This window comes from Euleptes europaea, chromosome 1, assembly GCF_029931775.1.
Source record: "Euleptes europaea isolate rEulEur1 chromosome 1, rEulEur1.hap1, whole genome shotgun sequence".
NCBI lineage: Eukaryota > Metazoa > Chordata > Lepidosauria > Squamata > Sphaerodactylidae > Euleptes > Euleptes europaea.
Window position 1 is genome coordinate 22,314,059 of NC_079312.1, and position 25,131 is coordinate 22,339,189.

A 25,131-nucleotide genomic window follows, 5' to 3' on the forward strand; every position below is an offset into this window, starting at 1 on the left:
TGGAGGCTGGCAACCCTATTCATTTGCCGGACATCTCTTGGAAGTAAGGAGCTGGGACTCCAGCTACCACAGCATCCCCCTTCCCAAAATATCTGTCACGTGTTTGGAAGTCAACTTTGCAGGCCCCTCGCCAGCAGCATCCCGGTTCCACCAATCCCAACGGCCCAAGAGGCCGCAAACAGGCTTCCAAAGACCAAATCAATAAGCCCCAGCGGGCAACCATGCATTTCACCCGCTCACCCAGCTGGTTAGATAATTGCGTGCAAAAGGAAGCCAATCAACTCGGCAGTGGCCTGCAGAGGGGTCGAAGCAGAGCTGGGCCTGTTTTCCGCACAAGCTGGGTACCCAAGGTTGGGTGAAAGGAAAATATATATAAGTCTATGTATTATAGGCTATGTATTATAGGCTATGTATCAGGCTAGCCTGATCTCGTCAGATCTCAGAAGCTAAGCAGGGTCAGTCCTGGTTAGTATTTGGATGGGAGACCACCCAGGAATACCAGGGTTGCTGTGCAGAGGAAGGCACTGGCAAACCACCTCTGTTCATCTCTTGCCACGAAAACCCTATGGGGTCATCATTAGTGACTGTGATTTGATTTGTGTGTGTGTATGCAATATGGTCCCTGACCTGGATGGCCCAGGCTAGCCTGATTTGGTTAGATCTCAGAAGCTAAGCAGGGTCAACCCTGGTTAGTATTTGGATGGGAGACCACCAAGGAATACTAGGGTTGCTGTGCAGAGGAAGGCAATGGCAAACCACCTCTGTTCGTCTCTTGCCATGAAAACTCCCAAAAGGGGTCGCCATAAGTCGGCTGCGACTTGACGGCACTTTACACACACACACACACACACGTATTACTACTGAAAGTATAATTTATTAAAAGCGCTATATAAAAGTTAAAATAACTATAACCACGTACCAAACGTGTTTTGGCCTATGGGGCCTTCATCAGAGGTCAATTAAAACCGTGGTCTTGGAAAGAAAATTCCAAGACCACGGTTACACAGCCCGGATAACCTACAAGAACCAATGAACTCTGACCGTGAAAGCCTTCGACAATATTAATTAAAACCATTTGTAAACCTGCACACATTTACAGAAATACGTTAATAAATACAAACACAAACAATTCAAACCCAACCAGGCATGTGTATATGTTGTCTGAAAAGATAGAACAATAATGGGTTAGTTACCATCTATCTGAGAGCCCTTTATATAATTCTTGAAAGAAATGTTTGAAAAAAATACTTACAACCTCAGGAAATGCCATTGTGCTTTTTTAATGCTTTTAGATAATTTTAACTTTTATATAGCGCTTCTAATAAATTATACTTTCAGTATTAATACATAGACATATATATTTTCCTTTCACCCAACCTTGGGTACCCAGCTTTTGTTTTTAGGTTGGGTTTTATTCCCCTCCTTTTTTCTTCCACTCCTGTTTTGCACACAACCACAATGCCGAAGCCCCAAAATGAATGCTTCCCTAAATGTAATCCCTTGAGAATCTTGGCTTTCTTTAAAAACAACCAGATAGTCTCGAGGCACCTTGAAAACTAACCGATTTATCGCGGCTTTTATAGATAGGGTTTCCAGGTCCCTCTTTGCTACCGGTGGGAGATTTGGGGGGCAGAGCCTGAGGAGGGCAGAGGTTTGGGGCGGGGAGGCACTTCAATGCCATAGAGTCCAATTGCCAAAGCGGCCATTTTCTCCAGGGGAACTGATTTCTATCGGCAGGAGATCAGTTGTAACAACAGGAGATCTCCAGCTATTACCTGGAGGTTAACAAATAACAGGAGCGTACTGAATAGAAAGATTTGGCAACCGGCTAAGGAATTATTCAGTATGCAGCCACCAATGCACTCAATTCTTCACTTTTAAGAGAAAACCTGCAAGTGTCCAAATATGTACTACTTTACAAGATAAACCATCATATGTACTTTTTATACAATATGTAAGAAAGCTGTTCCATTCTTTATACAGGGAAATATATATACACAGATATATCACTGTTCTTATAATCTCAGTGGAACAATGTCCCGTATTAAATTCTAACTATATGTAAACCAAACTTGTCAAGACGTCGCAATGTCCCAGACAAGACTCCGGCTATATCTTGTTTCGTAGGCTTCCTCAGAATATTAATTTCATTTATCTAAAATAGGCACAATGTATATTGTAATAACACACATGTAACATTAATTGATGGAATTCATACCGATGCCATAATATTGTAAACTCACCCGGCCGCAATCTTGCAGCTCCTGCAATGTGACTCTTAGTCCATTGACTTACTAAACCAGAGCACGATGCTGTATAAGGAAAATATCCATGGCAGGTGTTGCCAATAATCTCTATCTCTAAACTGTTGTGTCATGGTAAAAATCCTGCAAAACTTATACATTGTAGTTTGTACTACTACTTATACTATATACTTATTCTACATATTTCCTGGGCTATGAAATAATATATCTGCCTACGAAACAGATATAGCCGGAGTCTTGTCCGGGACATTGCGACGTCTTGACAAGTTTGGTTTACATACAGTTAGAATTTAATACGGGAATAATTCCTTAGCCGATTACCTGGAGGTTGGCAACCCTATTTATAGACTAGAATCCACTCTATCATGTAGGGTTGCCAATTCCGGGCTGGGAAATTCCTGGAGATTTGGGGGTGGAGCCTGGAAAGGGTGACGTTTAGGGAGGGAGCTCAGCAGGGACGCGATGCCATGCATTTCACCCTCTGAAGCAGCCATTTTCTCCAGGGAACTCTCCCTGTGGCGTGGAGCTCAGTTTTAATGCAGAGAGAAGTCCGGGCCCGGAGGTCGGCAACGCTATCAGCCAGGAGATAAAACAGGCTCTGGTCCAGAAAAGCGAACGCGGCAATAAACAGCACAAGAATTTTCTAGCCACAAATGAATGCAATCGCTCCTCTGATGCTTCCTTTTAACATTTGCACCTAAATCTTGTGGAATCCGTGGGCACTTTTGTAATTTGGAGGATGGGGAAGAGTGGCCACAAAATCGCTGCCCCCGAGGGCAATCACAAAATGGATGCCATAGGGTGCTGGGGCCGATCGTAAAAAAAATCCCACGCCGCACGTCCTCCTACGGTGTCTTTCTGAAAGGGTGCACCTTGCAGACGCAACGGTGATCTGCCTGGGCTCTTCTGAAGCAGCGCCTACTCCAAAGCGATGGAGAAAGGACGGGATTGGCTCCTTGGCTTTAGGAAAGGAGCACGTGGAAACACATCGCGGCACCCACAGATACCATGCTGGGGAACACCGACTGAACACATCAAACTGTGAAGTCGAGCCTGAAAGTGCACAGTCAATGCCTCCTGGACACAGAGACACCAGATGAGGCAGAGCCGAATTTCCCGAGGCCGAGGGGCAAGGTTGCCCAGCTCCAGGTGTGAACTGGAGATCGCCTGGAATCACAACTGATCTCCAGACAACTGAGATCAGTCCCCCTGGAGAAAATGGCTGCTTCAGAGGGTGGACTCTACGCCATTATACCCCGCCAAGGTCCCACCCCTCCCCAAACTTCCCAGGCGCAACCCCCAAATCTCCAGGAATTTGCCAACTGGAGCTGGCAAACCTATCCACAGGAGGGGCTTCTGCACCTGCACAGCTCTCTGCTTCTCCCCATGACCAGCAGCATCCGCATAAATTGTGCATATTAACCAAATCGGCTCAAGTTATATACTTTGTGCAGAGCTCAAAGAGTTCAAGACACACCTAAGCTTTGTGCAGACGACCCGTGTTGACTCACCACACAGAGACGGACAACGGGCGCGAGAATGCCGGCCTAGGGTTGCTAGGGATCCCCTACCCAGACTCTTCTTTTCCGCTGCTGCTCTGAACAAAAAATGTCAGCACACTGACAAGCCTGGCATGACGTCCGGGGGAAATCCAGAAGTGACACTGAAGTCCCTCCCTTCCCCCAAACCCCGCCCTCCTCAGACTCCGCCCCCAAGATCTCCAGGTATTTCCTTTTTTATAATATATTTTTATTATTCTTCATTTAATATATCAACAGAAACAATATAATAGTAATAGAAAAAAAAGTAATATCTCTAACTTCAAAAGATTCTTATTGTTTGTTTAAGAGAAGAAACATGGTAAAGCATGCTTATAGAAATGCTATGCATTTTGTATAACGATGAATAATCCCGAGATTAAAATCTCTACAAGTAAATGATATTAAGGTTACAATTTATGATTATTTGAAGTTGAACAATCAAATGACTTCCCCCTCTCCCTCTTCCATCTAAAAATAAATTGTATAAACTTTTGCTAACGGAACTAATCCCAATATTATTTTAATTAACCTGTTCTTGTCGTATCCAACATTACTAAATCAATGCCTAATATAAAAATTAATACAAAGTATACATAAGGGATTAGATCAAAGAGTATCCTTCAAATGGTCCCGTTAAAAAATGATTTTCACAGTACATTCCCCAAGCCTCCCATTCCCCCCAAAATTGTATATTATCATTCTGGTTTCTCAAAGCTGTAAGCTTCGCCATCTCAGTCAGTTCCAGCATCTTTTTTATCCAGTCTTTTTTGTCTGGTATCTCAACTGCATATATCAATCGTGCAGCCGTGGTGGCATAAATCAAAAAAGTTCTGTGAGCAAGAATGGTATCCGGTATCATACTAAGATCTCCAGGTATTTCCGAACCCGGAGCTGGCAACCCCGCTGTGGCCCCAAATGCTGCCTCTGTGCGATCACATGTGCGCCGCTTCTTTGCACTTGCGCTGAGCGGACGACTTCGCATTCACACAGAGGTAGTTGATGGGCCCAGCGGGCTTGCATCTGCTCTCCCTCTCGGAGGAGTAAGTCAAGGAGGGGACAGACTGTTTGCAGAGAGCTCGAGCTGCAGAACACTGGGTTGGTTTATATGCAGGCCAAGCTCTGCGGCTGGAGACTCAGAACAGGAGTCTTGCAGATATGCGCAGAACAGTTACCAGCTGGCATATATTGAGGGTTGCCAACCTCCAGGCGCTACTCTTAAACATCAAATTGTATTTTAAGCTCATGCAACGCGATGTGTATCAAAATAAATATATCAAATATATCAAAATATATCAAAATAAATTGCAATGAACAAGAAAACCTTTTCACAACACAATGCAAAGTGTTCATTCACACTGTTCAATATCAAAGTCAGGTAACTGACTTTAACAATGCAAAGTGTTAATTAACAATGCAAAGTGTTAATTAACAATGCAAAGTGTTAATTCATACTGTTCAATATCAAAGTCAGGTAACTGACTTTGATATTGAACAGTGTGAATTAACACTTTGCATTGTGTTGTGCAAAAGTTTTCTTGTTCATTGCAATTTATTTTGATATATTTATTTTGATACACATCGCGTTGCATGAGTTTAAAATACAATTTGATGTTTAAGAGTAGAGCCTGCGTGCTGATTCTTCAGTACAACTGTGGTTTATACAGCACAGATTCTTTGTTAGTAATTAAGTAACCTCCAGGTACTAGAAGATCTCCTGCTATTACAACTGATCTCCAGCTGACAGAGATTAGTTCACCTGGAGAAAAGGGCCGCTTTGGCAATTGGGCTTTATGGCACGGAAGTGCCTCCCCTCCCCAAACCCCGCCCTCCTCAGGCTCTGCCCAAAAAAACCTCCTGCCGGTGGCGAAGACGGACATGGCAACCCTACATATATTATTCTAGCCCGCTTGCCTATAATATCTATTTGGGGCCTTTGTGGCCTGGAGGGGAGCAGAGGGAGGAGTCAACTTTTATTTTTGAAAGCTTCAAGGCCTCGTGGCTTGGAAGCAATCCTTACTTGCTACAAGTGACCAGGCCAGGACTATTTGGTATCTTGCAGAACAGCCCACTAGGACACCGGCATTGTAAAAGCAATTTTCTGCGCCTCAAACATTGGTCGACTTCACAAGATTGACTGCAATGGTCAGCCAAAGCAGGGGTGTCCAACATGAGGCCTGAGGGCCGGATCCAGCCCCTCCTGAGAGCTCTTATTCCACCCACAAACCAACGGAGGCAGCCCCCACCCCCCCAATCTGGCCTGGCGAGGCATGGCCTGATCAAAGTACATTTATGTCCTATCCGGCCCGCGTAACAATTGAGTTTGACACCCATGACTTAAAGCAAGATCTTTACAGACGCGGTACTTCTCCTACCAAGGGCTGCACAATCAACTTAGATTAACCCAGCAAGTGCCCTCCATTATTGGAGGGAAGGAAGGGAAGCGTAAGAACATAAGAAAGGCCATCCTGGATCAGACCAAGGCCCATCAAGTCCAGCAGTCTGTTCACACTGTGGCCAACCAGGGGACTCCAGGAAGCCACAAACAAGACGACTGCAGCAGCATTTATCCAGCCTGTGTTCCAGAGCACCCAAAATAATAGGCATGCTCCTCTGATACTAGAGAGAACAGGTATGCAACATGACCAGCATCCATTCCAACTAATAGCCATGAATACCCCTTTCCTCCAGGAACATGTCCACTCCCCTCTTAAAGCCCTCCAAGCAGTTTGGACCGTTGTAGATTTGCCGGTAGATCTGCCACCAAAAAGCACAAGTACTGCTCATTGTTTGGTTACGGTACAGGTGTTGCAGGAACCTACTGGATAGTGACTGTACCGTCATTGGTTTCTGTACAGGTGTTGCAGGAACCTACTGGATAGTGACTGTACCGTCATTGGTTTCTGTACAGGTGTTGCGGGAACCTACTGGATAGTGACTGTACCGTCATTGGTTTCTGTACAGGTGTTGCAGGAACCTACTGGATAGTGACTGTGCCATTATCACAAGTTGTATTTTAAATCCTTCCCCAGCGTGGTGTAGTGGTTACGAGAAAGAGGACTAATCCAGAGAACCGGGTTTGATTCCCCGCTCCTCCACATGAAGCCTGCTGGGTGACCTTGGGCTAGTCACAGTTCTCTCCGCTCTCAGCCCCACCTACCTCACAAGGTGTCTGTTGTAGAGAGGAAGGGAAGGCAATTGTCAGCCGGTTTGAGTCTCCTTAAAAAGGTAGAGAAAATCAGGGTGTAAGAAGAAGTGTTGGTTGTTATATGCCGACTTTCTCTCCCACTTAAGGAAGATTTAAACCGGCTTACGATCACTTTCCCTTCCCCACCCCACAACAGACACCCTAGGTGGGGCTGAGAGAGCTGTGACAAGCCCAAGGTCACCCAGCTGGCTTCATGTGGAGGAGCGGGGAAACCAACCCGGTTCCCCAGATTAGCTTCCGCCGCTCATGTGGAGGAGTGGGGAATCAAACCCGGTGCCGCAGATCAGAGTCCACTGCTCCAAACCACTACGCCATGCTGGCTCTCACCAACCAACTCTTCTTCTTCATCTTCCCATATTTTTTCCTTCAGCTTCTCTATCATTCATGCAACCACCTCTTAGGTGTATTTTTTTTAAAAAAACAACCATCATTTGACAGGCAATCTAGCCAGGCCCATGTAAATACGGGAGGTGGGGACATAGCTGCAGATGGTTGGCATTAGTAAAGCTCAAGCAGCCAGCTGAGTTACCCTCCCAGTGGGAATGGAAGAATCATATGGGAAGGACTTAATTGGCTCCTTCCAGGCGCAGCCTTCCTAGGCAACTGCCCAGTCAGGTATACCTGATGAGGTTAGCAAGCAGTCGGCAACCAAAGCTTCCGCCACAATAAACCAATTACGTAAGGGGTTCCTGGTGCAGACAAAACCACCCTTCCTTTGCCAAACTCCCAGTCGAGAAATCCTTGTTATGCTTCCTCACAGAATAGCTAAGATCCTGGGGCGTTCACCATGATTTCTCAAAAAACGTATGGAAGAGGGTTAACTGCATTATCCCCCCCCCCGGGGGCGGCGGCAGTGGAACAACGCCTGGAGAAGGTCCCTGGTTCAATCCCCCCAGATCTCCAATTACAACCTAAATTGGGGAGTAGGTGAGCAGAAGGTCCCTGGTTCAATCCCCCCCAGATCTCCAATTACAACATAAATTGGGGAGTAGGTGAGGTGGAGAGCCACCATGGTATAGTGGTTAAGAGCGGTGGTTTGGAGCAGTGGGCTCTGATCTGGAGAACCGGGTTTGATTACCCACTCCGCCACATGAGCGGCGGAAGCTAATCTGGTGAACTGGATTTGTTTCCCCGCTCCTACACCCAAAGCCAGCTGGGGGACCTTGGTCTAGTCACAGCTCTCTCAGCCCCACCTACCTCACAGGGTGTCTGTTGTGGGGAAGGGAAGGGAAGGAGATCGTAAGCCGGTTTGATTCTTCCTTAAGTGGTAGAGAAAGTCAGCATATAAAAACCAACTCCTCTTCTTCTGAAAGGCTGACAACTTAAACAGCTGCTACCAGTTCAGGTAGCAAGACCGACCATGATAGACCAACAGTCTGATCCAGTACAAGGCATCTTCATCTCTTTCCTAGCCTAAAATGGGCAGGGGAGGTTTAAAGCTGGGAGGGAGAAATAGCGACAGGCATCAATATCCTTATAGCCTGAGGTGGGGAGAGAGAACAGGGACTCACCAAGAGTTTTTTTCCTTATCAGCAGGTGTGTGGTGCAGTGGTTAAGAAAGTCGGATTAGTATCTGGGAGAGCCGGATTCAAATGCCCACTCATGCCATGGAAGCTCACTTGGTCTCTTCTCTCATCCTTACCCTATCCTCGTAGTGCATGGGTGAGTGTGTATGGGAAAGGGGAGGGTGCTTTATTCGTCGTTTTCAGGGTTTGCTGTTTTGGTTTGCTCCCAGTAGTACATTTGATTGTTACTAAATAAACATTTCATTTAGTTCTAATCGGTTAGTCTCCGACCCTTTTCTCATGGGAACATTGCTCTGAAATAAAACCTCCATGCATACAGACAGTCACACTCTCTCAACCTAACCTACATCACAGGGTTGTTGTAAAGAAAAACGGAGGAGAGGAGAACGATACAAGCCACCTTGGGTCCCCATTAGGGAGAAAGGCAGGGTACAAATGAAGTAAACTAAAAAAATAAAAATAATTATAATCCTGGAATCAACTTTAGTTCTTGGGTTCCTCCTTACTGGGGGTGGGGGAGTTTCTAGGCATAAGAACTATCCCACATTTCTTTGGACTGCATAAGGAGCATGGAAGATGCTGTTTTTGAAAAGGATGCTGCAGGGAAATGTATCCGCTCAGAAACACGAAAGCATTTTTGCTCTCTGCCCTCAAACCCGCCATCCCATCGCTTTCGGGAATCCCAAGGGAAAAGGCAGGAAAATGTTTGCTCCAGCATTTCAATAAGCCAGGCTGCGTGCAAGCTCCAAGCCCTTTTATAGCTTACTGCCCACCAGGCACAGAAGCTGTTTGGCCGTGACCTTTTCCCATGCAGAGCGGATAAGGTCAGTCGCGCGGGCCCGGCACCACACCAGCCAGCAATGCTCACCCACCCACGCCATTCCACCCTCTCCGCACGGTTCCTTCACACAGAAGAGTAGGGGGGAAAGAAACACGAGGCAGCATTTCCCAGAGTGGTAACACCAAAGAGTGGTAACATGGGCCTATCCAGTAGTTTGTACCAATGATAAACCAAACCAAATACACACAATGGTTACAGATCTGTTCCAATTTCCCTTTGCCATCCAGTTTTCTGATATGTTGCTCTGGTCAAACCACTGGAGCTTAATGCCGTCGGGAGCTCAGCAGGGGGAATTTTTTACCTTTCCAACCGGGTTCCTTTGATCGGTGTCCTCCTTTCGCAGCAACGGGCCCTTCTGCCGCCGATTCTGATCTATTATTCCTTCAGATCCCGTAAGGAGATCCCTTTGAACCCCTGAGCAAAAAAAGTCCTCCAATTGGCAACAGACGTCCTCCAAACTCTGAATTAATTTTCTTCCCGGGCAAAGAGTTCCTGCTACCTTGATTTCCCCCCCTTCCTCAGCACGCAGCAGAAGGACGAAGTTCATCAACCAAATATACTTCTCGGATCAGTTAATTCCTTCCTGGTTTCTGTGCATTAATCAGTGGATCAAGTTAATTGCATCTCAGTTTCCACGTTTCCAATTGATGAATCTCTTCTTCTACGGACGCTTTTTTTTTTTTTTTTTTACTGTTACATTCTGAAACGGTCAGGAAGTTAATGAAAAATCCTTTCCCCCCCAGTCAGGCTATGAACTGAGAGGAAACGCGTATTGCATCAGTACAGAGAGACGTAGATCCAGCGGATTTGATTGGAGTCAGAGCGTCAGCATCTCCCGTACCTCCCCAAAAAGAAAGATATCCACGATTAATATCCATCCCGTGTAACCGCCTCCAGGACATAAACAGGGCACTCCTAATAACACACTGGGAGCAAACTGAATTAAACAGACCCGAGTAGATCTCCTTAGGATCCCACTCTGACAGCGCAGCCCTAAGCAGAGGTACACCCTTCTAAGCCTTTGAGGGGCTTAAAATACTGTAAAACTCTGCTCTCAGGCTGCATTGTTTCAGACCCAACCTGACACACAGGGCTTCCTGTTAATCTACAGCGGCAAATATTTCCTCTTCCATCTTTCCCTTTCTTTACTCCTCTCTTTTGGGCTTGGATCCTGCTGAAAATTACTGCTGACAGAAAGATGTCTGTCAACAGAGTGTGACTTTCTCGTCTGCCCCCTCCCACTGCACTCTCAAATGTCCCCCAAAACGCTGTTCCTGGGGAACAGAGGGACCTCCACGAGGAGGAAGCTAGAGGTTGGGAGGGGGAACTGGTGAAAATCAGAAGAAGAAAAAAACCCTTATAGAATCACAGAGTTGGAAGGGGCCCCACAGAGGCCATCTAGTCCAACCCCCTGCTCAATGCAGGATCAGCCTAGAGCATCCCTGACAAGTGCTCGTCCAGCCTCTGCTTAAAGACCGCCCGTGAGGGGGAGCTCACCACCTCCCCAGGTAGCTGATTCCTTCCATCGGCGGAAATGTTAGGCAGGACCGAACCATTTTCCTCCCACCTCCTCTTCCATCCTTCAACTTCTTTAGCCTCTTGTATTCTTGATCCTTTCTTTGAAATCAACCAAAGTAAAACAGATATCAGCTGTACATGGAAGCAATCGACCTAGATGCAGGTCATGGCCCACCAGCAGAAGCCCACCGGTGGAGGGTTTCGTTGTTTAGTAACAGGGGAAATAGTTTATACGCTAGTACTTTTAGGGGGGGAAAAAACAGGAACCCACAAAGTTTGGCAGTCGGTAGTAGCCATTAACTATGGATATCACGGACCACTCCCTTCCCTCAGTTTCCTTAGCTCAACCCACCCCCACTCCAACACACATACACACGCTATATAGGGATAACAATACTGATATATCTTACCGGGAAGCTATGAGAGGCATTACAGTATTTATGTGAACTCACACCAACATTTATAGATGACTCACACCAACTCATATCATTGATCCATCTAGCTGAATATTGTCCCCACTGTGTCTAACAGTGGCTCTCCCAAGGTCTCAGGCCTGCATAGGGTTGCCAACCTCCAGGTCCGAGCTGGAGACCTCCAGCCAATAGAGATCAGTTCCCTTGGAGTAAATGGGCGCTTTGGCAATTGGACTCTATGGCATTGAAGTCCCTCCCCTCCCAAACCCCTCTTCAGGCTCTGCCCAAAAAACCTCCTGCCGGTGGTGGAGAAGGACTTGGCAACCCCAGGCCTACACCTGTTACCCTTCCACTGGAGATGCCAGGGAATGAACCTGGGATCTGTTACACACAAATCACGGGATCCCACCAAGTCACAGCCCCTCCCCCAAATCTGTGCCAGATATTATTACTATGCCCTAGTTATATTACGAGATCTAACAGTGCAATCCTAAACAGACCTACTAGAGTCTAAGCCCATTCACTTCAATGGGCTTAGACTGGAGTAACTCTGCTTGGGATTGCACAAGGCATTTGGAACCCAGAGGGACCACGAACCGGTCACAAACCTCATTATATGTCTCAACAGGGCCAAGTCAAGAAGATCTGCCCCGCCATTCATGCCGAAGAGGCTTCACACGCCAAGCTGAGAAAACAGTTTGTTCGATTCTGTCCGCGGACAAGGTCTCTTTTGTTTCCGCAGCACAGAAAAGAGAATACTTTGCTGGCAGGCAAAATACGCGACAGTCTCTCGGGGTCTGTTCATCCTTTGGCTGAACAGCTATCAAAACTAGGGGAAGCCAGTACAATTCTAAAATTAATCTGGAACGCAGCTGCCGATTTAGAGAACGGTATGGTTTTTAAAACGCTTTTATTGGGGGGGGGGGCGATGTTTCACCAATTCATCTAACCAATTAAAATACTTTTTAAAAGACCTCTTTTGACTGATAAAGAACAAGAGTCCCTGATTAATCAGGTACATTGTTTTTTAAAAGGATTGTGACGGTAACAAAAAATAATTGTGCAAAACAGGTTGTATTGTATTGGTAAACCGAAGTAGTTATTTATTATATATATTTTTAGTTCACAGTGGGTAGCCGTGTTAGTCTGTCTGCAGTAGTAGAAAAGAGCAAGAGTCCAGTAGCACCTTAAAGACTAACAAGAATATTTTCTTGCAGGGTACGAGCTTTCGTGAGCCACAGCTAGAATGCGTATCTAGCTGTATCTGAAGAAGTGAGCTGTGGCTCACAAAAGCTCATACCCTGCCAGAAAATAATCTTTAAGGTGCTACTGGACTCTTGCTCTTTTCTACTCATATATTTTTAGATATTTATACCTCCACTTTTCTCCTCTCCGGGACAATCTTCTCTCTCTGGCAAAACCAACTCAGCAGAATCAGGTTAGGCTCAAGGTGGATGGGCTAGTTCCTGTAATGCCATGAATTTATGGGCCAAGGGACTTTTTTTCAACTTGAAAAAAAGGACTAAAATTAATTCTGTAGAGAACAAATAATCAACTGACTAAACCAAGACACGACTGGTTGCCCGGTTTTGCACCCAGGTCTGTAATCCCAGAAAAATTGAGAAGGGCCTTTAATCCTGAAGAGTGGCAGAGATTCTAGTTCCTGAAATGACTTAATCTCTAGTATTTGCCCAGGAGAAAGTCAAAGTGTTAAATTGCTGACTGATATGTGTTTTAGCTGGTATCTATTAGGACTATCAAGATTATTGGTATATAAATTTTATTATTTTTGTAATTACTGTTTCCTTTATATACCTACTGCCTGTGGACTGTAATGATAAAGAACTGAACAACTGAATAAACTTACAGGTGGTGCTTTTTTTGGGGGGAGAGAATATAACAGAAAGCGGGTACCTTGTCTGAAGTGTAAGGGGAATTACAAAACAGAAGAAGAGGGGAGGGATCATGGCTCAGTTTGTAGAGCATCTGCTTGGCATGCAGAAGGTCCCAGGTTCAATCCCCGGCATCTCTAGTTAAAGGGACTAGGCAGGTAGGTGATGTGAAAGACCCCTGCCTGAGACCCTGGAGAGCCGCTGCCGGTCTGAGAAGACAATACTGACTTTGATGGACCAAGGGTCTGATTCAGTAGAAGGCAGCTTCATGTGTTCAAGACGGAATCGGCATTCAAATTGCTGGCAAATACATCTGCTAAGACGTTGTGAAGTGGGTGGAAGTCACACTACTGCCATGGGAGGGGGGGAACCCCAGCACACGTAGTCTCGTCTTAAGATATGCTTGCACACGCTCTAATTTGGGTTTATGCTTTTCCTGACCTCTACGATGGATTTTTAACGGCCTACGTCCACCACTATGAATTCTGTGCTCTTTTGACAGTGCCCATTTGTGCGTATTATTGCGATTCAGGGCATAGTTATGTTTACCATTACAGCCCCTGCTTCTTCTACCCCCCACCAGTTTCTATCGCCGTTTTATCCTGCTCTTCCTTCAGAGAGTTTAGAGTACAACACATGTTTCTCGCCTCCCCAAAGCCCCGAGAGGTAGGTTAAGTACAGAGAGAAAGAGCTTTCCCAGAAAGCTTGGTGGTAGAGCAGATTTGAACCTTGGTCTCCCTGATCCTCGTGCCCTATTTTAACCCACTATACACAGGGTTGCCAACCTCCAGGTGTTGTACTGATATAAGGTTAGTGAATCCCTAAGGAAATGATCTCAGTACACAGCCACTAATTTTCTTTAACATATGCACTTTTACTAATATGTTACTGCAATATGCACACTGTATATGCTTAACACTATATAACTAAGTTCTAAACTACAAACAGCCTGAAATCAATGTCAATTAGGCTTGTATGCATTTACACAGTTTTTTTCTTTGTAATACAATTATTCCAAGTTATAATACCCCCAGGGGGAATATTTCTTACGACCAGCAGCAAGGTCCATAAAGTCCTTAAGATGTGTTATACTTCGCCACAAATCAGGCAATGCGAATTCAAAGTGTTCTCAATCGCGGTCAGCTGATCCCGCGTAGACCAATCCGATGATTCTATCGCCTTTACTGCTGGTTGAGCCGATTTTAAACGCTAGCTTCTATGGCTATGCGCTTTTGTTGTTATGATATATATGGCACGTAAATGATGACAAATTCCCGGTTATATCTCCTTGTTTCGCATAAAAGTGCAATATGCTTCCTCAGACTGTGCAATAATATCTCTGACTGCAGATTTGCTGTTCATGAGGATGACCCATAGTCACCTTTTTTCTTGAGTTCGTCATTTCATTGTAACTTTGCATGTTTTTGCACTTTTTGAATAACATCACTGTTTTGCATATATTGCAAGAGCTTGTTACTATTCCTTTGCATGACTGCCAGGTAGTAGCAGGAGATCGCCTGCTAATTCAACTGATCTCCAGCCGATAGAGCTCAGATCACCTGGAGAAAAATGGCCGCTTTGGCAATTGGACTCTATGGCATTGAAGTCCCTCCCCAAACCCCGCCCTCCTGACGCTCCACTCCAAAAATCTCCCGCCGGTGGCGAAGAGGGATCTGGCAACCCTACTAACTATATACCACTCTGACCTTCTGAAACGTCACTTAACAACGCCGATATCCTTTTAACCCAGCCGCCACACAGATTCCCCCTCCCCGCTCCACTATTAAATCTTGCTAAAGGCTCTTTTTCTGCTGCTAGACAGTGTAATAATTTACTTGGCCATTGCCTGGCCGGGCACCGGCTTCTGAAACAGTGCATTAGCAAACTGAGCGTAACCATTTCCTTTTTTTAAAAAAAAAAACACAACACTTTATCAGAACATTTAATTTCTCTGTGGATCTGGTTGTACTCAATATAGACTGGCCTCAACTTAATCTTGTTCAGCAACAAGCAGATTTATATATATACTAAAAAAGGTTTAGACACCACAAATTATCTTGAGTTTTCCATGATTGGGGGGGGGGGGAACCCTAAGTATTTTCATGGCTTATTGTCAGGCTTGACTACAAAAGGTGGCCTTCTACTAATCCGTCAAGACTTTGGCCCAGCAAGGTCAGTATTGTCTACTCTGGCCCGCAGCGGCTCTCCAAAATCTCAGGTGAAGGCCTTTCACGTAAGAAAGGCCATGCTGGATCAGACCAAGGTCCATCAAGTCCAGCAGTCTGTTCACACAGTGCCTCTAGGAAGCCCACAAACAAGACGACTGCAGCAGCACCCTCCTGCCCATGTTCCACAGCACCTAATATAACAGGCATGCTCCTCTGATCCTGGAGAGAGTAGGCATGCATCATGACTAGTATCCATTTTGACTAGTAGCCATGGATAGCCCTCTCCTCCATGAACATGTCCACTCCCCTCTTCAAGCCTTCCAAGTTGGCAGCCATCATCTCATCCTGGGGCAGGGAGTTCCACAAGTTAACTATGCTCCTACTGCCGGATCCTTTTGGCTGGAGAAGCTGGGGAATGAACCTGGAACCTGATGCACTGAGCCACAGCCGCACACCCCACATGGCCCCTCCCCCCTCCACTGGCATACAGCCATGTTACTGGACCCCTGCTGGTTTGATCTAACTCTGATCTGTTGTAGTGTTGAGACACAGCTGAAGCAATAAGTCGTGAGCTGGCTTCTTCCTTACAACCTTCTAAACCGCAGTTTCATCCTGGTTTTAGAATCCTGGCTGCTCGGAAAAACAGAAAACCCATTTCACTCAGGGGTCTACGTTTGACCCTCTCAACATACTGGAATTACATTACGGACTTTCCAGATTCAGACATGGATCGATACACCAAGGGAGGGAGGAGCACGCGAGCCCACAAATAAATAGGGTTGCCAGTGTTGCGGGAGCTGGCGGATTGTGCCAACGCCCAGGAATAACCACCAGTACCAGTAGAGCTTGTAGAAAATGCAGTTGTTTATTCACAGTGCTATACACACACTCTTCCACCACTATCTCCCGACATAGACTCATGGAGTCAAATACTTATATACAGATGCCATCTCCAGGCAGCAATTAGTGTTACAGGCTGAGTCACCCTCCAGGTGCAACTCATTACCTTCAGGCTGAGTCACCCTACAGGTGCAACTCATTACCTTCAGGCTGAGTCACCCTACAGGTGCAACTCATTAACTCAGTCTCAGGCCTTCTAGGGGCTTTCCAGGTTGTTACATCAGCTTAGCTTGACACTTAGATCCCCTGAATCGAAATCCACCTGTCATAGCTAATATGAACAGGCTTGCATATTCTGTCAGCCAGGTCCTCCCTCTCCTCCAGCGGGAGGCTTTTGGGGCGGAGCTGAGGCATGGATTGCGTGCATGCGGCCGCGCCGACGCGATCACATCACTTCCAGTTTACACCCGGAAGTGCCGCATCGCAAGGGGCCTTTTACCACTCAAACTGGGACTTGAGTGGTAAAAGGCCCGTTGCGATGCGGCGCTTCCAGGTGAAAACCGGAAGCGACGTACTGGTGCTGCGGTGTGCAGGCGTGCATGCCCGCTTACCCTCAGCTGGTCTGCGGGCAGCTGAGTGGGTTGGCAGGGTTTTGCCCACCACCACCGGACACTTGGCAACCCTACAAATACACCAGGTTTATGCAGGGCACAAAACAAACTCCTGCTTGTTCGTCACGTCTGGAACGAACAAAGCACAGAACGCATGCCAATGCGCCCTTCTGCGTTCCTATTTATCAAGTCCACGCAAGTTCTCCAAATTTTCTGCCGGTCTTAATCCTGCCGTCCATTTCTGATGTGCACCTGGTCAAGGTGCACCTATGTGCACCTTCTGATGTGCACCTATGGTCAAGAGGGCACTTTCAGTAAATCTTCGAAACTGGGATGGAAGAGAGGAAGGAAGGAACCTTTTAGGCAGCCTTATAATCTCCCCTTATCTTGGTCAGCAGAGAAGGCTGTTCCAGCCAAATGACAGCAAGAGACCCCGCTTCTTTTGGGACAGGGGATCTTTAGGCCGAAAGGTCCAGTTTGTGGCAAGGGAAAGCCCTTTTCAACCAGAAAACCTGGCCTCGCGGCTTCCCCGGTGGGAACAGGTTGGTTGAAAGTTGGCAGCCCGGGTCAGCCCTGGTCATCAATGGAGGCCGTTTTGCAGCTGGGGGTGTTTAGAGAAAGGAAACCAGGACCCCACAGAGGAAGGAATTTGAGCCAAGGGGAGCAGCCAGGATGCGCTAAGGCGGAAAAAATGTAACACATGTTTCCGTTTAAATTCATGTTGGAGGGAGAGAGAGAAAAGACTACGCTGAGGGGAAAAAAGAAAAACAAGGGGACAGGCAAAAGCCGATCTATAGAAGGACGCCTTGTTTTGTCACTGGCCACTCCACCAAAATACCCCCCAAGGAGCATATTTAATCCCCCCCATCTCAATTCCTTGGGACATCTCTTCTGAGGCATCCTATAAAATGGGAATAAGTCCAAGGGCTTTAAGAAAGCACCATTGATCAGGACTGTGCCTTTTCTTAAATTAAAATTAAATCAAAATTGGAAATTAAATCAAAAGAGTTTCTGTCTAGACACTAGGAAGAATTTTCTAACAGTTAGAGCGGTTCCTCAGTGGAACAGGCTTCCTCGGGAGGTGGTAAGCACTCCTTCCCTGGAGGTTTTTAAGCAGAGGCTAGATGGCCATCTGTCAGCAATGTTGATTCTCTCACCTTAGGTAGTTCATGGGAGGGGGGGCATCTTGGCCATCTTCTGGGCATGGAGTAGGGGTCACTGCAGGTGTTGGGGGGGAGGTAGTTGTGAATCTCCTGCATTGTGCAGGGGGTTGGACTAGATGACCCTGGGGGTTCCTTCCAACTCTATGATTCAGTTGATCTGTAGGCCACAAAGGTAGGAGAGATGTTCTGTTCAGCATGCACTTTTTGGAAGGGGGGACACTTTAGAAAAGTGGAAGAGGGGGGGAACAGAGGGCCCACCTCTCAGAGCACCTGCTTTGCGGACAAGAAGACTGAGTTGCACTCTCTGGCATCCCTAGCTAAAGGATCTCAGCTAGCAAATTTGTGCCCAAGTCCGTGGAGAGCCACTACTAGACGAAAAACTCCTCTTTTTCAGTATACAACAGTTCTGTGCATTCAAGGCTCCTATCATCTGGCTTAGCATGGTCAACTGAACTTCTTTGAAGTTCAGCCACCAGTCACGTGGTGGTCTCAGGCCCTGACGGACTTTAGTCCCATCTCCTCGGAGAATTATGGTTCTCCTACCATGAGGATGAAATTGTTTCCTGGGTTCCAGTTCCTTATACATCCCAGAGGTACAGAAGAACCACCTTCAGTGTTGTATTTCCTTCACACACAATAAGCAAAGGAAGTCCCCTGTGCAGGCAACCAGGTCATTCCTGACCCATGGGGTGACGTCACATCCTGACGTTGACTAGGCAGACTATCTTTACGGGCTGGTTTGCCACTGCCTTCCCCAGTCACCTTCCCTTTACCCCCAGCAAGCTGGGTACTCATTTTACAGACCTCAGTAGGATGGAAGGCTGAGTCAACCTTGAGCCGGCTACCTGAAACTGACTCCCGCCGGGATCGAACTCAGGTCGTGAGCAGAGCTTTTGACTGCAGTACTGCAGCTTACCGCTCTGCGCCACGGGGCTCTTCACACACAGTAGCACCAGGAAATAGAAGAGGATGAAGGATGCCCATTTGAGGGCTTTTTCAATAGCCCCTTTAGTGCAATGGCACCCAGAGGACATCAGAAAACCCAGAGCCCTCCTGCAGTTTCAGAGGGGACAGAAGCCTGAACTGTTTAGAAGGGTAGAAAAGGGCCAGAGTCCAGTAGCACCTTAAAGACTAACAAGAATATTTTCTGGCAGGGGATGAGCTTTCGTGAGCCACAGCTCACTTCTTCAGATCCAGCTAGAATGTGAATCCATCTGTCTTGAAGCAGAGGAGAGTGAATTCAGACAAGCATTAGTATGTAAATGTTCACAGTATGTACATGTGAATAGCAGGCGTGATGGGATTAGGTGTGGCATGCAGAAGAGTCTGTGATGTCCAGGGGAGAGGTGGGTGTGGAGAAATCAGCATTGGTAATGAGCCATGAATGCAAGGTCTTTATTCAGCCCAGGTCAATGCATTTGTCTTTAGTCTGAATATCAACTGTAATTCAGCAGTTTCGAAGGGCTTTTGCTTCATCTGGGTGTGAGCGTTTGTAACACGCATACGTTGGAAGGGCAACTTCTTGGACTCTGTTTTAAATTTCTTTCTGTTCGGTTTAATGGGCATTCTCGGACATTTAATGAGCATTCTTATACACTATTGCAGCCTGCCTTGGGTCTCATCTTTCTAAAACGAAGGTGGGTCTAGAAATAGTTTAATACAAATTGACTACATTCCTCGAGGATAATTTTTTTTTTCTGTACCTGAAGTTGGAGAAACACCGTGCTTCCTTTCGACACGGATCGCTCAACACGGAACCCCCCCCCCTTGAAATAGAAAAACACCGATCTGGACTGTAAAGAGAGCCAGCGTGGTGTAGTGGTTAAGAGCGGTGGTTTGGAGCGGCTGATCTGGAGAACCAGGTTTGATTCCCCACTCCTCCACATGAGCGGTGGAGGCTAATCTGGTGAACCGGGTTGGTTTCCCCGCTCCTACACATGAAGCCAGGTGGGTGACCTTGGGCTAGTCACTCTCTCTCTGCCTCACCTACCTCACAGGAGGTCTGTTGTGGGGAGGGGAAGGTGATCGTAAGCCGGTTTGATTCTTCCTTAAGTGGTGGAGAAAGTCGGCATATAAAAACCAACTCTTCTTCTTCTAAAGGAGACTCCCACAGTGAATTCAGACAACACTATTATTCTACAAAGAAATTTGACCGGCCCTTCCATTTCATGGCCTTCCTCACTCCTGTCTCCTAACTTTCTCTTTCCTTCACTGCCCACGTACACATCTGTCCAACGAGTCTCGCGGCACCACAGGGACTAACAATTTCATCACCACACAAGTCTTCATCACCACAGCCCACTTCCTGTGATACGTGGAAGAAAAAGCTTCTTGTATCAAATGAAGGAGACTTGCCCTCATAATAAACTTCATCAGAAACAAAACCTGTGTGATTTCACTGGACTCCTTCAGGTCGATTACAGGAGAACTGATGGTAGCATAGTGAAATTGTGGAACTCCCTGCCCCAGGATGTGGTGATGGCTGCCAACTTGGAAGGCTTTAAGAGGGGAGTGGACATATTCATGGAGGAAAGGAGTATTCATGGCTATTAGTTAAAATGGATACTAGTCATGATGCATACCTATTCTCTCCAGGATCAGAGGAGCATGCCGAATATATTAGGTGCTGTGGAACACAGGCGGGACAATGCTGCTGCAGTCATCTTGTTTGGGGGCTTCCTAGAGGCACCCGGTTGGCCACTGTGTGAACAGACTGCTGGACTTGATGGACCTTGGTCTGATCCAGCATGGCCTTTCTTATGTTCTTATGTAAACTGTCATGGTATGGAGATTCACCAGGAGATGATCAACCCAAAATAAGATGCCACAGGAAATTAAACACCCTACTGATCAATACAAAGGCCCTATATTATCATATTACATCAAGAGGCAGAGTGATGTCAGCGTTGGTCTAGGAGATGCAACTTCATATACCCACTTTGCCATGGAGCCTAACTCCACTCACAGGATTGTTGTTATTATGAGGATTATATGAATTAGGGGGGAAAGCTGTTGTAAACTACTGTGGGTCCCCCTGGGAAAAGAAGCGAGGTATGACTATCTAGTAACAAACGAACAAAGCAAACAGGCAGCCTGAATCCTCTTAGTCTGAACTGTTTACTTTCCATGTATGCTCCCAGAGAGCCTATATTATTCTTTTGGCCATTTGGGCCCCTTAAGTAGGTAACACCCTGATGCACAGTGGGTCACAGCAACAGCGTCACCTGTAATCAGTCCCATGCAATCATCTGCACAACAAATAGTTCACACAACGCATAGTTAAATTGTGGAACTCCCTGCCCCAGGATGTGGTGATGGCTGCCATCTTGGAAGGGTTTAAGAGAGGAGTGGACATGTTTATGGAGGAGAGGGCTATTCATGGCTAATAATAAAAATGGAAACTAGTCATGATGCATACCTATTCTCTCCAGGATCAGAGGAGCATGCCTGTTATATTAGGTGCTGTGAAACACAGGCAGGATGGTGCTGCTGCAGTCATCTTGTTTGTGGGTTTCCTGGAGGCACCTGGTTGGCCACTGTGTGAACAGACTGCTGGACTTGATGGGTCTTGGTCTGATCCAGCAGGGCCTTTCTTACGTTCTTACATTTTGCATGCAAGGCCCATGGGACTCGACTATACACAACATTACAATCAGCGCTCAAAGTTCAGTGGGAAATGATCGGGCAGTGTGGTATAGTGGTTAGTGTCAGACTAGGATCTGAGAACCAGGCTCAAATCCCCACTCTGCCATAAAAAAAACCTGTCGGATGTCCTTGGGGCAATCACTCACTCTCGCTCTTCCCCTACCCTGCAGGGTTGTTGTGAGGATAAACCAGGGGAGAACAGAATGCGGCAAACCACTTTGGGTCCTCATTACGGCTCCAAGCAGAGCCATAAAGCATGGAAGCAATCAAGAGAAGCAGGAAGGCGGCGCCCAAAATGAGGGAAAGGCTTCCAGATAAGAGTATGAGTCTCATAAAGCCCTGTCAGGGAAGGTTATATATCTTTCCCATTCCTTAAATCCAAGAAAAAGAAAAAAAGAATCACAGAGGCGGTTTTTGCTCTCCCCGCATCTCCCTTGAGAGGCTAATTCATTATTTCATCTCACTGCCTCCCAAGGCCAGAAAAGGGGACAGGTTGTCCACTAGATCCTAATCCCCCCCCACGCCACAAAAGAAAGAAGAGGCCACCTAATCCATCAATCAGTGGATTCTTGTTTTTGGCTGGAGGAAAGGAAGGGAATCAGTCATGTGGGATCAGAAATAATAAACTTTTGGATGCTTCAAATCCCACTCTGCATCTTGAACTCTGAGTGATGCCAGGTTTCCAGCTGGTGTTGGAGAAATGTCCCGCCCATTGCTAGGAAACTGTTGTCAGATAATATCAATTTGGGCAGCCGGAGGGGGGGGGGCAGGGGAATGAGATAATAGGGTTTTAAACAAAGGTGGATCTAGATAGGATTGTTTTCTGTCCCACAACACCAGCCAGAGCTTAATTTCAGCCTGAGTTCGGCTCCAGAATTTTTTATTAAAATAAATGTGGATTTTATTTGTTAAGACATCCTGGTTGCCTCCTCAATGAGGACCCCAAAGTAGCTTGCCACATCGCATTTCCCTCCTCCATTTCATTCTGACAACACCCCTGCGAGGTAGGTTCAGCTGAGAAAGAGTGACTGGCTCAAGGTCACCCTGCCAGCTTTTCCCGGAAGAGTGGAGCTTCGGACCCGGGCCTCCCAGATCCTAGGCTGACCCTCTCACCGATAAGTCATTTCGGCAGACCATGCGCAAAGCCACAACCGAGCCCAGGGGGGGGCACATGAAACAACTGGCGCATTCTTCTGGATACGTGCCTAGTGCCTGTCCTTGGCCCCGGAACAAGGGTAACCTGCTCCAGCCTCCTGTCTTCTAAGAAACAAAGCCCTGTTGATAAATCACGGCCCTCCCAATCTCCCCAGGAATTCTGGCCCCAACCCACACCTCCTTCCCTTCCAGAGAATCAAGCAATTCCAGAAAGTCTACAAGGCTAGATTTGAGTTCAGTCATACCATAGAGTCCACTAAGATTTTGACTCCCGTCATCAGACACTCTCAAAAGCTTAGACCCCAAAATTCTTGTTGGTCTCGAACGTGCTACTGGACTGGCTCTTCTCCCGCAGACCAACACAGCCACTCTCCTGGATCGACAAGGTTGTCGCTTAAAAAAAGCCTTTGCTCCCAGGTGCAAAAGTCTATGCCACTACACTTGTATTTTAAAAAAAAACCAAAAAAACCAGGAATCTTTCCGAAGAGGACTCTACCAGCCCGGCATGGAGAAGGTTTTTTTTGTGTGTAAAGTGCCGTCAAGTCGCAGCCGACTTATGGAGACCCCTTTTGGGGTTTTCATGGCAAGAGACTAACAGAGGTGGTTTGCCAGAGCCTTCCTCTGCACAGCAACCCTGGTCTTCCTTGGTCGTCTCCCATCCAAATACTAACCAGGGCTGACCCTGCTTAGCTTCCGAGATCTGACGAGATCAGGCTAGCCTGGGCCATCCAGGTCAGGGCTGGAGAAGGTTTTAAGCACCCCAAAAGGAAAAGGACTAAAGCTAGAAGGCCAGGAAGACCTTGCAGATGAAATGATGGAAACCAGGACTCCAGGCTTCTGCAAATCACACACGAAGCTGCTCTACACTGAATCAGACCCTTGGTCCATCAAATTCAGTATTGTCTACTCAGACAGTATTGTCTACTCCAGCGGCTCTCCAGGGCCTCAGGTAGAAGTCTTTCACATTACTTACTTGCTGAGTCCCTTTACCTGGAGAGGCCGGGGATTGAGCCTGGGACCTTCTGCAAGCCAAGCAGATGCTCTACAAACCGAGCCAAAGCCCCCCCAAGTTCTTTGCCCCTTCCTCCAATGCATCTTTCTCTGTGCCCTAGACTTTATGTCCTTCATTGAGAAGAGTTGCAGGAAAGCAGCCCTGTTGGTTTGCAGAAGGACTGGATTCGAGTCCAGACGCACCGCAGGGTCCATGCTTTCGAGAGTCAAAGCCCCCTTCCTCAGACGAACCGAGGAGTCAACTGTGCCCTGCTCGGCCCCCCAATGCGAACAAAAGCCGCCATGCTCACGATACGTACAGATTCACCCCCACGGAGCTCAACTGGGCTTACTCCTGAGCAAACATGCTTCAGGCAGCACTGGCGAGGCGCCCTGACCTTCAGGGCCCGGGATCAGCACCCAGAGAACTTGTACCCAACACTCTGCCACCAACACCCTGTGTTTCGCCCAGGAAACGGGCTTGAGTCCCTCTTCCCCAAGTTACTCACCAGACGCCCACTCCCACAGGGGTCCGACCCTGGTTTTGTTGCAAACCACCACCCACCCACCCACTCCCACCCAGGACTCCAGGTTCCCCTTGTTCTGCTGGCCCATCCCAAACTGTTACCCCCGTGGGTCATCCACAGAACCCAGGCATCCGACTTGCAGCCTCCCTCCGCCAAGCCCCCACAACACTCCCCCACCACGAGGCCCTAAGAGGTCGCGCTTTCTCCTGGATCGAGGCCCCTAATCCCACATCCCCTGCCCCCCATTAATACGAACAACACCCCCCCTCTCGCCAACCTTCCGATTGATGGTCCCACTCCCCACTGATGAACCCAGGCGTCCTGACCCCACCCCACGAGACAGCCTCCCTTGAGGACGTGCCTCCTCGCTCCAACCCCCTAGATCCACCCCCCCTTCCTAGAGGACCCAGGAGTCCTGGCTCAGGACCCTCCCATTTAACAAGGAACCCAAGAATCCACCCTCCTCCCTCTCTGGTTTGGGATCTTCTCCCTTCTCTGACCTCTTGCAACGCGATGCCATCCACGAGGAAGTCTCCCAAGAAAGAGGGATGCTTTTTTGGGGGGTGATCTTAGGGTTCCCCCCCCCCAGATCTCCTGCAAATCCTCCCGCAGGGGGGATGAGGAGGTCCCTCTCTGAGCAGAGGAGCCCCCCCGAGTCCCCCCCACTCTTCAGCCCCCTTGGGGTGCTTTCTGGAGCAAAGGGATCGGCCCCAGACCGCTCACCCCCGAAGGCAGCCGCTGGGCGAGGGGCGCGCCGGCTTCGCCATTGCTTGCGCAAAGCGGGGTTGGGATCGCATTGTCTCTAGGCTGGGGCTGGGAGGGGGTGGGAGGG

At 47.5% G+C, this 25,131-nt stretch overlaps 1 protein-coding gene across 1 annotated transcript in view; it reads right to left on the reverse strand.

The window, feature by feature from the left end:
* The window catches only part of DDAH2 (dimethylarginine dimethylaminohydrolase 2), a 40,965-nt gene extending 16,144 nt beyond the window's left edge, over positions 1–24,821 (reverse strand). The window contains exon 1 of the mRNA XM_056861036.1: positions 24,800–24,821. The gene's annotated coding sequence lies outside the window, so the exon portion shown is untranslated. The remainder of the gene's footprint in view (positions 1–24,799) is intronic.
* Between the last annotated feature and the right edge of the window lie 310 nt (positions 24,822–25,131).